Below are 18,708 nucleotides of genomic sequence, written 5' to 3' on the forward strand. Positions count from 1 at the left end.
GAATGTTTTAATTCATCAAAACAAAAGCTAGGAACCTATCTCCTGTATAAATACTTAAGATATTTGTTTTTTTAATCTTTCAAATACTTATTATTCATTAGTCCTTTACCATGAAAAGCAAGCAGATACAAATCATACTAAAAACATGCTAAAATTTCAAAGCAAGCAAAATTGCTTAAGATAAGTAGCTCCTCTCTTAACCATACTGATGTTTCAAAATAACTGCAGAAAAGCTCCTGCTATGATAGGAAGATAAAAATGTATAGAACTGAAAGAACAAAAAGCACTGAAGGAAGCATTAATATGTGATCGTGATCTGAAAGCATATTAAAAAGCAGAGACATGTATTTGCCAACAAAGGTTCACCTAGTCAAAGCTATGGTTTTTCCAGTAGTCATGTATAGATGTAAGAGTTGGACTATAAAGAAAGCTGAGCGCCGAAGAATTGATGCTTTTGAACTGTGGTATTGGAGAAGACTCTTGAGAATTCCTCGGACTGAGATCCAACCAGTCCATCCTAAAGTAAATTGGTCCTGAATATTCATTGGAAGGACTGATGCTAAAGCTGAAACTCCAATACTTTGGCCACCTGATGCGAAGAACTGGAAAAGACCCTGATGTTAGGAAAGATTGAAGGCTGGAGGAGAAGGGGATGACAGAGGATGAGATGGTTGGATGGCATCACCGACTCAATGGACATGAGTTTGAGTAAGCTCCAAGAGTTGGTAATGGACAGGGAAGCCTGGCGTGCTGCAGTCCAAGGGGTTGCAAAGAGTCGGACACAACTGAGTGACTGAACTGATGATGTGAAAATATTTATAAGCACTTTAATTTTAAGATTAAAATCTATAAAGTAAAATAAAATTTTTTCTCTTGCCTTCAACGATTCCACATAGGCACAGAGGAAATGAGATACAGTGAAAAAGACAACCTAATAAACAAAGATACAATGTCCTATTTAAGAACAAAGTCAATTCTGTCTTATCAAACATACAACAAGCTAAGTATGGCAACATAAAGATAAGGAAAGGCAAACAAGTTGTAATCACTTATGCTTACTTAATAGTTTATATCTGCATAGATAGCACTTTTACAGTTACACAAACGTTATCTTACTCATTCTCCACAAATACATTTTTGAAATTCTCCAAACAAAGCTATTTAACAATTCCAAACCAGCTCTTCTGAGCCCTCAATCAACACCACCATATTAGCCACACTTGAGGTGGTAGGCCAAAACATAAACTTGTGGCCAATTTTAACTGAATTCATTCTGAAAGAACAGTATTTTTAAAGAATTATTTGAAAGCCACACAGTCTAGCAAGGGATGAGACAGGAACTCTGAAGTTTAGGACAGGCACGCGCTGCAAATTACCAAGAATTCAGAGGATTTAGTGCAGTTGCATGCATACTACCTTAAAGTATCTCCTGACACTGGCTGATTACAGCCTATTCAGTTTATCAAAATACCTAAATTTTAACTAATTAAATCCATTTGTGATACCAAACCACTCTAACACACAGTGTAAAGAGTTAAGTACCATTCAAACATTAGTATCAATTGGTACTAACTGCTTTCTGCACAACACAGCAAAGGAGCAAAGGAATTCTCACACAATATGAAGATGGGGAAGAAAGAAGGTAATATCATTTACTGACACCCACCATTCTCTAAAGACTGAGCCAGATACTTTAGTTTCATTAATTCTCATGGAGATAGGAACCTATCAATTTTATTTTACCTCTTTATTTTATTAAAAAGTTAAAAATAAACTCAAAACCAAGTTTCAAAGAGACCAAGACACTAGATCAAACAACAATTAACAGAACCAAACTGAACTAAGAATAAAGTATGCCTTACTCTATGCTACCTCCCAAGACACATCAACAGTTGTGACATTAAAGTTTAGGCTGATACAAGTCCATGCTGAAGGAAGAGGATGCAGAAAAACTATTACAATAATGTTAGCAACGAACTGTCTTTTTCCATGTTCACTATGAACTTTTCTTTCTGTATACTCTCTCTAAATTGTAGTGTCTAACAGGAACATGTCCTCCTCCTCCATCTGATACAACTTGAACTCTATCTACATAAAAATACTTCCCTAATCCCTGGGCTTTGGTGGCAGTAAAGAAATCAGCCCGCAATGCAGGAGATGTGGGTTTGATCCCTGGGTCGGGAGGATCCCCTGAGGAGGGCATGCCAACCCACTCCAGTATTCTTGCTGGGAAAATCCCATTGACAGAGGAGTCTGGTGGGTTACGGCCCATGCGGTCACAGAGTGGGACACCACTGAAGCAACTGACCACCATCAATCCACAGCTACTATTTATTTCATGCTCTTTTCTGAGATTCGGGCTTACATTACCTATCCACTTACATCTTCCACAGGTGTTTCAAACTCAACTTGGCCCAAAATGAATCCACCATCTTTCCCCTCATCTTCTTCAAGTTCTTTATTATTAACATTCCCTTACTACATTGGTAATATTATCTATATCTTAAACCTGACATTCGATTCAGATTCATCCCCCTCTTTTCAGCTCCCTCCACTCCACACCACCCCACCCCCACTACTCAACGAAGCACTCATTTTTCACCCTAAACAGCTCTGCAATGCGTTTCTTTCTCTCCATGCCTGCCATCATTTGATACTTCATGATCTCTTGTCTGAATTTTATTAGTAGCCTCCTTACCTATTCTCACAATATTCTAAGCCCACTTTTTATCCATCCTCCACACACTGCTACCAGAATAATTTACCCAAACCTAAGTCCAACTATTTGTATCACTCATCTACTTAAATACGTATAGGGCTTCCCACTGCAAACAGGATAACGCCCAGGTTCCCTCATATGATATACAAGTCCTGTTCTTCTTCCCTAACTTCTACTATCTTGTCCACTACCCACTACACAGTAAGACACGAAATGAATCATGGTACATACATGCAAGTCAACAGGCAGTCACTAAAAATATTCATAAAAGAATATTTTAATAAAACTAAGAACATTAAGTATTTATAACTTAAAAAGCATGTTATAAGATAATATCAGCAAGTTAGCGGAAAAAAGAACTCTGAAAATCTCCATTAAAAACAATTAAGAAAAAGTAAACACTAAAACCTAACTTTTTTGGAAACTTAGAAATTAATTAAAGGTTTGCAACAAAGACATTTATTCATGAAAAATGGATGAATCTTAATAAAAACAGTAAGCTTTGTGGCATTTCAAACTTATTGTGTTCCCATCCTCCATCCTCATCTCCATCGCAGCCTTAAAACCAACAGCCCACGAGCACAGTGACAAGCAGCAGCCTATCAGTCACTGGAAGAGTCAGAACAGAATCAGAGTTCTTTCAATGCTTTACTCTGAGAAACATCATTATTTGACTTACCTATCTGCTCCTTCGAAAACTGAGCTCACAAAGCTTGTCTTTATTTAACTTAATTTAGAACTCACCCAGTGCAACAGTTTTTCTCTTGGAGTCATTTGTGAAAAACAATCACTGGCAATTGTTTAACACCACAGCTGCCTGAGGCAGCAATCACTGATGAGGCAAACAACTAACCAAAAAATTTAAAAAAGGGAAAAGCCGGGGGATGTACTTTCCATAGGGAACTTTAAAGAACACCAACACTATAAAGGGAGTACAGATGGCCATGTGCACGAGCTACAAGTTTATTAAGGAAAGACTGGAAAAATATTTAAACTTTCACCTCTGGCTGATCTTGAGACTGCACAAGAAGGATGTGAAGGCTAAAAAAGTACTGTAAACTGTTTCCTGAATACTGATAGTATGTCCCAAACACATACACAGAGCCCCTTGGTGAAGACTAGGAGACTTACAGACTCCAAGCTTGTAAATAAGTATCCATCCAATCCTTAGCTGAATGAGTGAAGAATCCAGTGGACATAAATAGAAGAAAACAGACTGCACACAGTTCAGGAAAGTCATTAAAGAATCACACAGCAACCATAACAAACAGAAGAAACAACAAGTCATGGGAGAGAGGGAGAAACTGGTTTCCAGGGTTGCTGTGCTATTTAAAATGTTAACTTATCAACAAAAATTACAGGATACAAAGATACAAGAAAGGACACTCCGTGTAAAAGAGAAGTCAATAGAAACTGTCCCTGAAAAAGCACAAACATTAGATACACTAGACAAGTGTGATAGTATCAAACACTATCACAAGTTTTAAATATGTTCCAAAAGATAAAGAAAACCATGTCTAAAGAACTAAAGGCAAGTGTGAGAATGGTATCTCACCAAGTGCTGCTGCTGCTGCTGCTGCTAAGTCGCTTCAGTCATGTCCGACTCTGTGCGACCCCATAGACGGCAGCTCACCAGGCTCCCCGTCCCTGGGATTCTCCAGGCAAGAACACTGGAGTGGGTTGCCATTTCCTTCTCCAATGCATGAAAGTGAAAAGTGAAAGTGAAGTTGCTCAGTCGTGTCCAACCCTCAGCGACCCCATGGACTGCAGTCTACCAGGCTCCTCCATCCATGGGATTTTCCAGGCAGGAGTACTGGAGTGGGGTGCCATTGCCTTCTCCGCTCACCAAGTGAGAGAATGTTAATAGTAAGGTGGCTTCCCTAATGACTCAGTTGGTAAAGAACCTGCCTGCAATGCAGGAGACATGGGTTCGATCCCCAGTGTGGGAAGATGCCTTGGAGAAGGGAACAGCAACCCACTCCAGTATTCTGGCCTGGAGAATTACATGGACAGAGAAGCCTAGCAGGCTACAGTCCATGAGGTCCCAAAGAGTCCGACACAACTAGGCAACTTTCACTTCTTTATGTTTTAAAAAAAAGTTTAAAAATACAATAAACAAAATGAAAAGCTCACTAAAAGCTTAACAGCACTTTTGAAATGGCAAAATTAAAAATAAGCAGGGCTTCTCTGGTGGTTCAGTGATAAAGAATCTCCCTGCCAATGACTTGGGTTCGATCCCTGATCTGGGAAGATCCCACATGCTGTTGAGCAACTAAGCCTGTTGAGCAACTAATCCCATAACTATTGAGCCTGTGCTCTAGAGCCCACATCCCACAACTACTGAAGCCTGTGCACCCCAGAATCTGTGCTCCAAACAAGAGAAGCCACCACAACATGAAGTCCACAACCACAACTAGAGTAGCTCCCACTTGCTGCAACTAGAGAAAAGCCCACGCAGCAATGAAGAACCAGCACAGTCAAAAATAAAACAATTTTTTTCAATAAAATACAAATAAGCAAACTCAAAAGGTAGGTTAGTTGAAATTATCCAGTCTGACAAATAGGACTTAAAAATAATGAATAAAAATGAACAGAACCTCAAACATTTCTGGGTCACCATCAAATGTAATAATACATATATATCAGGAGAATCAAAAGGAGAGAAAAGAAACACAAGAATTTCAACAAATAATGGCTGAAAACTTCCCAAATTTGATGAAACACACTTCTCCATATTTTTAAGAAACTCACTGGGGCTTCCCTGGTAGCTCAGTAGTAAAGAATCCACCTGCCAGCGCAGGAGATGTGTGTTCAAGCCCTGGCTTGGGAGGATACCCTAGAGAAGGAAATGGCAACCCACTCAGACCCATATCTAAGCACCTCATAACAAAACTGTCAAAAGTCAACAACAAAAAGAATCTTGAGAATACAAAGAGAGAAACAACACATCAGTTAACAAGAAAGCCTCAAAAAGAAAAATATAATTTGTCATCAGAAAACAGGGAGGCCAGAAGTCACTGAGATGATACAGTCAAAAAGCGTAAAGAATACACTTGGCAACCAAGAATTCTGTATCCAGCAAAACTGTCCTTCAAAAATTAAGGCAAAATTAAGGCATCCTTAATTGAATTTGTTGTTAGCAAGTGAATCCATCAAGATGAAATGAAAAGATTATAGACAGTACATTGAATCTGCTGGAAAAAATACTTTGACCTGTAAGTGAAAAAATAATAAACCAAACACATGGCATCCAGCTAAAACAATGCACAGAGTTAAATTCAGAGCTCTTGTAATGGAATATGGAACTTCAAAATGATTAGCCCATTCTAGAAAGAAAACAGCTGGGAATTAAGGTTCATCCACTGGAAATTGTTTTACAATAATCAAAACATTTAAAACCTCAAGGCTCAGGATCCCATAGGTCAGAGCCAACCTTTTTGATAAACTCTTGGTAAAGTCTTAGAGACTAGAAGCAAGATAGTTTGTGACACATAGCGTTCTAAAAACTAGAATAGATTTTTACTGAATAGTGGTATAACTGATGGTATATGTTTCTTAAATGTCCAAATGTAATAAAAAAATGGAAAAAAAAAAAACACTTCAATACAGATCTGAACATCAATAACCTAATGTTCTACTCTACAAAACTAGAAAACAAAGAGCAAAAGCATGGGGAAGAAAGGAAATAATAAATATTAGAATGGAGATAAGTAAATCAGCGACAAGAAAAACAATACTAAGATATCAAGGAACCAAAATGAGTTCTTTGAAAAGATAACAAAATTGACAAATCTTTGGCTAGGCTATCCAAGATAAAAAGAGATATGATTCAAATTACCAATCTGGAGTGGAAAAGAAAACATAACTGCCAATCTTAAAGTAATAGAAAACATATTAAGAAATACTAGGAGCAACTGCATGTTAGCAAATTAGGTGATCTACATGTAAAGAAAGCTAAGCACAGAAGAATTGATGCTTTTGAACTGTGGTGTTGAAGAAGACTCTTGAGAGTCTTTTGGACTCCACAGAGATCCAAACCAGTCCATCCTAAAGGAAATCAGTCCTGAATACTCATTGGAAGGACTGATGCTAAAGGTGAAATTCCAATACTTTGGCCACCTGATGCAAAGAACTGACTCATTGGAAAAGACCCTGATGCTAGTAAAGATTGAAGACAGGCGGAGAAGGGGATGACAGAAGATGAGCTAGTTGGATGGAATCACCGACTCGATGGACATGAGTCTGAGCAAGTTCCAGGGGTTGGCAATGGACAGGGAAGCCTGGCGTGCTTCAGTCCATGGGGTTGCAAAGAGTCAGACATGACTGAGTGACTGAACTGACATATAATGGACAAATTCAAAGGAAAGACATAAAAGAAACTACCAAAACTGCCTCAAAAAGAAACAGAAGATCTGAACAGATCCATAAAAAGACAGACTTAATAAAAAAGAAAACTGACCTCAAAGAAAAGACCAGGCCCAAATGGCTTCATAGATGAATTCTAAGAATAGAAAGAACACTTTCAAACTAAATCAATGAGGCCAGTATTATCTTCACTCCAAAATCAAAGACATCACAAAAAACCTGCAGATTGATAATCCTTATGAATAAAGACACAAAAATCCTTAACAGACTACTAAAAAACTGAATATGACAACATATAAAAAGAATTACACATCATTACCTAGTGGGATTTATCTCAGAATGCAAGGTCAGTTCAACAAACAAAAATCAATCAATGCAATACACCATATTAGTAAAAGGATCAAAACCCACATGACAGTCTCGATAGACACAGAAAAAGCACTTGACAATAGCCAACATTCTTTAATGATAAAGACACTCAGTAGGTTAGGAATAAAAAATATATATATATCCTCGGGGCTTCCCTGGTGGTTCAGTGGTAAATAATCTGCCTGCCAATGCAGGTGACACAGGTTCAATCCTTGGTCTGGGAAGATCCCACATGCCATGGAGCAGCTAAGCCTGTGTGCCACAATTATTGAGCCTGGGTACCGCGACTACTGAGACCACGTACTACAACTACCAAAGCCTGAGAGTCCTACAGTCCATGCTTGGCAATGAAAAGCCACTGCAATGAGAAGCTCATGCACCGCAATGAAGAGCAGCCCCTGAGCACACTGCCATGATAGAAAAGCCTGCACCACAACGAAGACCCAACACAGGCAAAAATAAAAAAAATTAAATTATATATAATCACAGTAACATCCCCAATCTGATAAAGGATATCTATGAAAATCCCATACCTAACTTCATAATGACTGGTAAAAGACCTAAAGTTCTACCCCTAAAAACATAAACAAGACACAAGGATGTCTGCTTTTACCACTTTTATTCAACACTGTACTGCAAGTTTTTGCCAAAGAAATTAGACACTAAATAAAAATCACATATATACTGTAAAGTGAGAAGCATTACATCTCTATTCACAAAAGACATAATTTTGTATATGTATATTAAAAAAATCAGACTGAAAAACTATTTTCGCTAAATCTTGAAACCTGTTCTCGATCTAGTTCTGTACCTCCAAAATAGAAAAGTTTCTCAATTCATATCCCTAAATTCAAAGGCATTCTTTTGAATACTGAAAATAATTAAACATACACACATTTTAAAGTACTAGTAAGGGAAAGTAAATGCTATTACACTAGGAATAGAAGGCATACTTTAAAACAGAGGGTGAAAACAAGATAAAACAGGATAAAAACAGAATGAGTCAGAATGTGAAAAGTTAATTTTAAACACTGTGTAGATCATGCTTCTCAAATTATATATAGGGACAGCTGCTTTTTGTTTTTTGGGGATTTTGTTCGTTTGTTTTTAAATTCCAATTCAAAACAGACTAATGCTTTATAATAAATTGCTAGAAAATACAGCAAAAAGCACCTATACTCTATTCAATGGTCTATACTCTATATTCAATAAGGCAAGTCCTCAATCACACAATTGGATGTCACAGCATTATCACACTGAGATGAGCTTCTCAACACCTCAACTTCTGCACTTAACATGTTACAGACCTGTAAATAAATAGCTAAAAAACTAGCACCAGTTTGTAGGCTACATTTTGAGTAGCAGTAGCATTGACTGGGAAGAATGATGCAGAGGTTTTGATATATAGGCTGAGTATCCTTAATACTGGTACTTGAAATGAGCAATCTGTTCCTGCAATGAATTCAGGAACCTTGCCATTAAATTTTAATTTCTAGGGTGAGGCCTGATATCTTTATTTTTTAAAAGCTTGAAAGATCACTGCCCTCAACATTCCTGCATTTATAGCTGAGCTCTTCTTTTACATCTACTAAAATTTCAATCATCTTTCAATGTACACTTCAAATGACCCAGCTTCATTTCTTCAAGGCATCTTGTTTATATATGATCCCTCTGAGACTACAAGATCCATCCTCCCTATCCAGGGGGCCGAGGTTCAATCCCTGGTCAGGCAACTAGATAAGACCCAGTGCGACCAAATAAATACTATATAATACATATGATCCTTTTGCCTTTTATACTCATGTTTCATATTTGACATGATTCTCTTATTATACCATCAAGTCCCTTATTCTTTTGCAGTTGCCCCAAACCTAGCAAAGCATTATATCAGCTATTCAAATGGTTGCTCAGAACTATTATTTTCAGATTTTTAAAGAAATGGAGGCAGAAATTAGTAATTATTTTTCTTAAAGACAATTTATAAGAAATGGCATGATTATAAGCAGCAGCTTATGGTAACAACCAACTTGCCTCCAAAAAGTCCTAAGGACAACTGACAGAAAAGAAAAGATGACTGGGTACTCTGAAGCTACTGATTTTTAAAAATTCAAACACTGACAAATTTTTGGTAACACAAACACACCTTTTACTACCTATGACACTTCAGTTTGGGATGGTGAAGCAAAGAATAATGTTGCTAAGTGATGCAACTTAAAGATTTGGGTTATTCAAAATAAAACACGAACCATGAATTTCACTTCCTTTCATTTATTCTTTGTTTTACCAAAATATAATTTTTAAATAAGTTCCTCTCTACCCATTTTTAATAGGCTAGAAACTGAAAATACAGAATCAAGACCATCATCAAGTATATTCAGAGGTTTGTACTCATTTTTTAAAAACAAAACTCTGCTGACTTTAAATAGATCATTAATATCTGATTCAACTTTAGCACCTTTAAGGTTCCACTTAAAATTCAAATGTTTTAAATTTTTCCATAAACTCTGTGCTTCAAATGCATTTTTTTTCATATAATACCTGAAATTATGTTAATTTTATATACAGCCAAAGCATATAGCTGAGATCAGAACCCAGATATTCTGATTGTACACACTATATACCCATTACTAGTTATTTAATACTCAAATTTCCTTGGAGATCAAATACTATCTGCCACACTGGTCTGTTGAAGGAATTAAGTCAGGTAACACACATGAAATGTTTGGTCCAGCACCTGTCACATGTAAGTGTTCAAAAATAGTAACTCTTATTTTTATATATGATAGCTGCTTCTATAAACAATTCCATTCCTTAAAAATTTCCAAAAGATAGAGAAGAGACAGACCCACATCTAAAATGTACTTTGAGTTCAAAGGTCAAACTATTTAAGTAATTTTAGAATGCTAACAATTTCTGAGAATGCAATGTTCATCTAAAGGAACATACCTAAATTCTAAAATCAATCCCGAAATAATATTTAGACTAGTTCAATTTTTTCATTATTCTAAAGAACACTGTGTTTAGACACACTCATCCACTTAGTTCCTCAGGCGAAAAAATACTAAGAAACGGAAGTATTGGTTTCAAAGCATATACATGTATACATTTAAAATTCTCACACTTAATGAAGCCCTCTAATTTACACTTGGCCAGCAATGTATGAGAAAATCTCTTTCCATTATGTCTTGACAATGCCCTTTACGATTTTCTCCCAATTTCATACATTTTTAACAGTTCATAAATTAAGGAAATTAACTCCTTTAAACATGTTGCAAATGTTTCTTAGCTGTTTATCTTTTAATTCTGTTAATGACAGATTTTACCATTAAAAATTTTAAGTGTTTTATAAAGGCAAATTTATCCAACATTTCTATGGCAATTTCTAACTTTAAGTTTTAAAAGCTGTCTTCTCTATCCCAATATTGCAAATGTATGTATTTGCCTTCCTTTTTATACTGAAGAATCTAAGTAATGTAGAACATACTCTGCTAAAAGATATAAAGTAGTGATCTATATATGCTTTTTATCCAAATGAACATCCTTTCTTCCTAATCTTTATCTAAACCACCATTTAATGAAGTGGTCACCTGAGTTCCTTCTGCAGCAAAGAGAAGCCATCCCTTTTAACATTCTTTTTAAATGCACCTATTCCTGACCATAAAAGATGTGCCAATCTTTCTCAGAGAAAAATATAAAATTTCCTTTTATTAACTTTAAGCAAAGCCTAATTAAATAAATGGAGACTCCTTGAGATAGGAAAAATATAGCTGACCCTTGAAAAAGACAGGTTTGAACAGTGCAAGTCCATTTACACATGAATTTTTTTCAAAAGTAAATACTACAGCACTACACAATCCACAGTTGAATCTGCAGACGTAGAACCAGCAATGTGGAAGACCAACTATAAGTCACATGTTGATCTTCAACTGTGCAGAGGGTTAGTGCCCTAAACCTCTATGCTGTCTTAGGTTCAACTGTAGATATACCACAGACGTCAATCTCCTTTAAATTAAATGTATGGATTCAAGGCCATCCAATTTTTAAAATCCTAACAATATTTACAAAATATAATTGATTTTCAAATTCATATGGAGAAGCAAAACAACAAAACACTAAAAGATTTATATCAGTATACTGTGGCTGCTGTGACAAATTAAGAGCCACAAACTCAGTATTCTGTTTCATCCTCTCCTCCATGTCTATCTACAAGTCAGTTTATTCTGTTAGATATGTTGGGGGGTGGTGGTATATAGTTCAAACATGACATGTTGTTGTGCTCACTGATTCATAAGTTTTTTGAAAATCAGATGTTATATAAGAGTCACGAGTTCTTTCATTAATGGTGAAGATTATACAATAACCTCTGCCATAATGCCATAAGAATTCTTCATTTAACATCCTATTTTTTTGCCTTTATTTTTCTGTTTCACACGGGACAAATTTTAGATTTTGAGCCAATTTTTTGCACAGGAAATTAGGATAACCCAAGGGGGGTTCTTTCTGATACTGACTTTTAACAGTTTTTTCTATCATTCTTTATTGAAAGGAAGTTGTTCAAAGAAGAGCAGCTTTGCTCTCCTCATACCTACTATATTCCTTCATGAATTACGTAATATTTACTGAGCACCTAATTCATGCTGGGCACTATGCTGAGGTTAGGGATACAAAGCTTAAGAGACACACTTCTACTCTCAGGAAGGTTGTAAGATATAGGCATGCAAATAAGTAATTACATGGTAGTAAAATAACCAAATTGCTAGAAGTAAATCGGAAAAGTTCCTATACCTACCAGATGACAGAGAAGGCTTCAGCAAAGCTCTACAGGTTTCCTGCTATTCTTAAGGAAGAGGTTTTAAGGCTTAAGGCTTTCAGGTGTAAGCATAATTTTTATCCCCTGCTTTCCTTTGAATACAGTTGCCATCTTACACTGTGTAGGTGCCTTCTTGATAGCATCTAGTCTACTTTTTCATTGCACCAGTGGGCATCCAGAAGTCTTATTATCACTCATATTCACGGAGTACTACTTTCACATACAGCATACGTAATTCAAAATTGGTTTGTAAGTAATAGTGATATTTTCTAAAAATGGATTAATGCACGCATCCAAACCATACTAGGTTTTCAACTTAAGAGTTCACACAAAGTCTACTTCCTTTCTATAGTAACTGTCCCTCCAGACTGTAGTTTTGAAATCCAATAGGTGGGATTATCATTTTGTTGCTGATGCTTCTTTCTTTCTTCCTTTCTCCTTCCCTCCTCCCTCTTATTCTTTCTTAGTAAGAAGGTTAAAAGAAATGGCTTACTGATTATGGTACAGTAAATACCATTAGCAAAAGCATAGGCATCGCAGAAAGTGATTTCTCATTCAATATTAATGAAATGTAAAATACCAGAGAGGGGTAACAAGAAGTTGAAGAAGAAACTAAGATAAAATTTTCTTTTTCTACCACATTGTCAAAGTTTTATGTCTTAGTGAAAGATGGTGATGTCACTTATACGAATAGAAAAAAAAATTATAGACATTTATTTGTAGACATTTGATCTTGTCTGTTAGAACAGATCTAACAAACATACTAATTGGCTATTTTTCTATTTTCTCCAAAATCTATTTCTACTACATGACCTTTCTAAAAGAGACATTAGATAATACATGAACGTACGTATATACACAAATTGTGATTGAACTCAGAATAAAAAGTTTTAACTAAAAAAAAAAGTATGCTTTCTTTTCTAAGACACTGTAAACTTGTAACTCAACATGCTTCTCTTTTTACTTTGGCTGCCAGGAAATCTAAGAATCAAGTTCAATGCCTTATAGCTATAACCAGCTCATCTCTGGAACCTGATGATGTTACCTTTAAGTAATGGCTATTCAGCTGTTTATCACTAATTGTTCTAGTCTACATTTTATTCAGTCCTATAAGCCATGCAAAATTCTTTGGATGGAATAAAATCCTTAATAAAAGAAGTGTTAATGCAAAAATACAAAAAAAAAAATTGGTATATTATGCAACAGTTTGGTTTACTAAGCAAATTAATCAGTAACATTGTTTATGTAAATAATCTACTCAGTATATCACTTCTTTGTAAATATATAAAGATAAAACAGTTCAAGAGTCAAACTAAAGAATATAAAGAGTTTGGTATGGGGAGGGAGGAGGGAAGAGGGTGCAGGATGGGGAACACAGGTATACCTGTGGCGGTTTCATTTCGATATTTGGCAAAACTAATACAATATTGTAAAGTTTAAAAATAAAATAAAATTTAAAAAAAAAGAACAATAAAAAGTCTAATGACATGTATATAGGATTACTTACTAACTTTGCATATCGAATCCTAAAAACATATTCAAATATCAACTTAGTTTATTTTTATATGCAGTTTACAGTTGACAGTTCACAGTGACTCCTATACATTTTCAGATTTCCAGGCATAGCTGTTCCAAGTTAATCTAAACTGCTTTCAAGTTATTTACTTAATGAACATAAACAATACTTGTTTCTGTCTTTATACATTACTTTTTATATCTAATGAACACTAGTTTCTCATTTTCATGATTGAAGATATTTTAATCCAACTTTCTTTTTGAAAACATTGATATATTCAGATTAGAGAACAATTAAATATTTTTCACAGATATAATCAATAGTCAACTGACCATAAATTTCTTCTCTAAATATAAAAATGTTAAAAAGTAGGGGCCAAGTTGAATGACTATGAATCCAATTTTCAGTCTCATTCATTTAGGAGAACTTATTATCAGCATCTGATGTCCAATGTTCTGAAAATTGTTTATGTTTCAGGGGTTTTTCTGTTCTTTGGTTTTTATGTTTCAAGCAGGTACAGGCATCAGATAGGGAAAGTCATTCCTGACAGATGGCAAACAAATGAAGTATACCTTTGACAGCTCCAGTTTACTGACTTAAGAGTTTACAGGCCACGCTGAGAGAAAAGGGAATCTAGGCAGAACCAGTGGAAACCAAGCTGAGAAAATGAGCTGACAGTCCAAGGAAACCAAGGTAACTAGAGTCCACATGACAAAAGTACCAAAGATGAAAGAGCCATACCCAGTAAGATCCTAGAAGACTGGAGGAGGTTTCCTTTCAGTCTGAGCATAAATACGTGCAAGGAAACGTGCCAAGACAGGAAAAAGAACTATGTGAGGGAATATGAGAGAACAGTGCCAGAGGCTCCCATAAGCTGGCGAACAGTGCCTGTTCCCAAGAGCTGGGCTATGAAAAAATCCCTCATACCTGTGGGGCACTGAATGGAATATTCATGAAGGTATTGCCTCATAATACATAATTACCCTTAGATGGATCCACTCAACAAACTATAAAGGCAAGACTTGAAATAATCAAAGTGTTTTCAAGTAATTTAACAGCATCTCAGTAAAAAGCTCAAGAATTTACAGAAATATAAAAATACTTTGAGGCTAAGAAGGCAAAATTCACAATGAGACATCCAAAGATAACTCAGCATTAAAAGAAGCAGGAAAAATAACCCAGGATGAGAAGAATAACCAACTGACAGAAACTGACCCAGAATAGATAGAGATGTTAGGATGAGCAGAGAATATTACAAAGGGTATTTTACTTGTATTCTATATTCAAGAAGCTAAGAAAATATACAGATGATATAATTTTATATGCACAGACAACACATACACAAAGAAGTAGATAAAAACTACAATATCTGAGATGAAAAATAAACCAGTGGGATGGCAGACTAATATAGCAAAAGAAAAGACTCGTGAATTTGAGGAGTAGCTATAGGAACTACCCAAGATAAAACACAGAAAAAAGAATCTAAAAAAAATGGAAAGAATATCAGTTCTTTTTCAAAAGCTATAAGATCTTCCAATATAATACTTCCTAATAGATGAGCCTGATATTAATACCTTTTTATATGCCAATAAGTCAAACAAAAAAATAAAAGAAGGGAGGGGAGAAATAACTGGGAAAAAAATGGCCCAAAAGTTTACCAACTTTATGAAAATGCTAAACCTACAAATCTAAGCATCTCGATGATTCTATGGCAAGAAATATTGAGAAAACTACACCACTGCACATCGTAATTAAATTGTTCAAAACAAGTGATGAAGAGAAAATCTTAACACAGTATTGAGCATTGGTCAGAGATGTATTAATGCCACAGGCATTAGTTTCAGCAAAAATTCCATGCTCAATAATGTGTTAAAAGTAGCCAGAAAAAAAAAGAAAGAAGATATACAAGATAAGGGGAAAGCAGACTTCTTATCAGAAACAATGCAAGCAAAAAGACAGTGGAGCAAAATCTTTATTTAAAAGACTAAGGAGAAAAGCCATCAACCTAGAATTCCAATTGCAGCAAAACATCTTTCAAATAAGAAAGCAAAATATAGATTTTGACATTAAAAAGGTAAAGAATCCATCACCAGAAGAGCATCATTACACAAGAAATGTTAAAGGAAATCCAACAAAAACAAAATGATGCTGGATGGATAGAAATCTCTCTGCAAAGGAATGAAGAGTACTGAAAATGGCACTAAATGGGTAAATACATATCTTTCTCTTCATTATTTAGAAGTCCTTAAAAGATAACTGCTTGTTTAGACAAAATGTGTAAGTAAATGTACGATCAAAAAAGTATAAAGTCTGGGAAGACAAATGAAAGTAAACTCCTGTAAAGTTCTTATACAAGAAGTGGTACAGTGCTCGCTTCGGCAGCACATATACTAAAATTGGAACGATACAGAGAAGATTAGCATGGCCCCGGCACAAGGATGACACGCAAATTCGTGAAGCGTTCCATATTTAAAAAAAAAAAAAAAAGAAGTGGTACAGTGTATTACTTAAATAGTAAATAGACTCTGGTAAGTTGAAAATATTAATTATAAACCTTAAATCAACCAGTAAAATATTAAAAGATTATAGCTAATTAAGACAATAAAAGAAAAATGTAAAAAAAATCATACATTTATTCAACTAATACAAAAAAAGGGCAAAAAAAGAGAACTATGAAAAGATAGATGGTGGCTTCCTGGTGGCTCAGAGGGTAAAGCATCTGTCTACAATGTGGGAGACCTGGGTTTGATCCCTGGGTTGGGAAGATTCCCTGGAGAAGGAAACGGCAACCCACTCCAATACTCTTGCCTAGAAAATCCTATGGACAGAGGAGCTTGGTGCAGGCTACTGTCCATGGGGTCACAAAGAGTTGGGCACAACATAGCGACTTCACTTTCACTTTTCATGAAAAGATAAGCCAAATAGAAAAAAGCAAGATAACAAATATAACAAAGACAACAAATTTAAATCAACTCAAACAAATCAATAATGACTTTAATTATACATCATCCAGTTCTAAATGATAAGTTACCGGTCTGAATCTGAACAGAACAATTAAGAGTAAGAAGACTAAATCACTAATCAAAAGTATCCCAACAAAGAAACATCCAGAACCAGCTGGCTTCAATGGTGAATTCTACCGAATCCTGTCGTTTGCTACAGCATAGGCAGACTTTGAGGGCATTACGCTAAGTGAAATGACAGAGAAAGAAATCCTGTATGATCTCATTTACACGTGAAATCTTAAAAAAGCAAACTCAAACAAACAGATCAGAATGGTGGTTGAGGCAGTGAGTATGAGGGGAAAATGGGTGAAGAGGGTGAAAAGGTATACATTTTTAGTTATAAATAAGTTCTGGGAATGTAAGGTACAGCACAGTGACAAAGAAAACAAAAGTCATCCAACTATCTTAATTAAAAGGCCAAGATTACATTATATTAAAAATTAAGATTTAAACATATATGCTGGCTCCAAAAAAAACTTCTTTATATAAATGCAACAAAACAGATTAAAACCAGAAAAATACATATCCTAGTAATGCTAGTCAATGAAAGCAAAAGTCTATATCACTATTAAAGTAGATTCCAGAGCAATGGTTATTACCACAGATAAAGATCATTTCATTAGGCAAAAGAAGTCAATTTATAAAGATGAGATAATAATCCCAAATGTTTAGAAACCTAGTAACAGAGCTTCAAAATACATTAAGCAAAATCTGATAGAACTTAAAAAGAAAGAGACAAACTCCAATTACAGTCAGAAATTTCACATCCCCATGTTTAATAATTCATAAAACAAGGAGAAAGAAATTCAGCAAGGATATAGGAGACTTGAACAATACTATCAAACAACTTGTCCTGACACTTTTCAAACACTCAACCCAACAACAGCAGAATATATACTGTTTTCAAGTAAATATGAAACATCCATCAAGTTAAAACATATTCCGGGCTATCATATTTCAATAAATTTTGAGGAATTCAAGTCACAAAACATATGTTTTCTGAAAATAATGAAATTATCACAGAAATCAATAACAGAAAGATATCAGGATATTCCACCAATATTTGAAGCTAAAGAACACACAGGTTAATAACCCATAGATCAAAGAAGAAATCAAAAGAGAAATTAGAATGCATTTTGGACCTAGATGAAAATGAAAATACAAAATACCATAATTTGTAGGACACTGTTTAGAGAAAATTTCTATCAACATATACATACATTATAAAGAAAAAAGGTCTCAAATTAATAACCTGTTTACACTTAAAGAAACTAGGAAAAGAGCAAATTAAACTAAAACTAAGCAGGAAAAAGAAATAATAAAGACCAAAGCAGAAATCTATTAAATAGAGAAAAATCAATGAAGTCACAAGCTGGTTCTTTTAGAAGATCAGTAAAAGTGATAAGCATCCAGCCAGACTGATTAGGAAAAAAAGATAAATTATCAATATCAGGAATGAGGGATGACATCATCACAGATTCTATAGGTATCAAAGAACAACAGGAAGCATTATGAACAACTTTATACCTATAAATCTGACAACTTAATATGAAATAAGAAAATTTCTTGAAAAGACACAAACTTCTGTTTCAAGAAGAAACACATAACCCAAACAGCCCTCTACCTATTAAAGTAGTTAAAAACCTTCCTTCCAAGAAAACTCCGTATCTAGATGGCTTCATTGGTGAAGTCTACCAAATGTTCATGAGAAAAAAAAAAAGATACAAATTTTCTATGAACAATTTCCAGAAAATGAAAAAGAAAGGAATGTTTCTCAATTAATACTATAAGGCTAACATTATGTTAAAAAAAAAAGCAAAATACAAGAAAAGTAATATCCCCCATAAACATAACTACAAAATTACAAACATTCTAGCATATAAAATCCAACATTATATGAAAATGACACGATGTCACAATTAAC

The 18,708-nt window shown here is 35.0% G+C and overlaps 1 protein-coding gene and 1 non-coding gene across 6 annotated transcripts in view; one reads left to right on the forward strand and one right to left on the reverse strand.

The window, feature by feature from the left end:
• RALGAPA1 (Ral GTPase activating protein catalytic subunit alpha 1) overlaps positions 1-18,708 on the reverse strand; it is a 223,684-nt gene that overhangs the window by 192,793 nt on the left and 12,183 nt on the right. The gene's annotated exons all lie outside the window — the stretch shown is intronic.
• Positions 16,146-16,252, forward strand: LOC133234852 (U6 spliceosomal RNA). Its single transcript, XR_009732343.1, has one exon. It is a non-coding gene; the product is annotated as a U6 spliceosomal RNA (small nuclear RNA).

Source organism: Bos javanicus, chromosome 21 (genome assembly GCF_032452875.1).
Source record: "Bos javanicus breed banteng chromosome 21, ARS-OSU_banteng_1.0, whole genome shotgun sequence".
NCBI classification, from domain to species: Eukaryota; Metazoa; Chordata; class Mammalia; order Artiodactyla; family Bovidae; genus Bos; species Bos javanicus.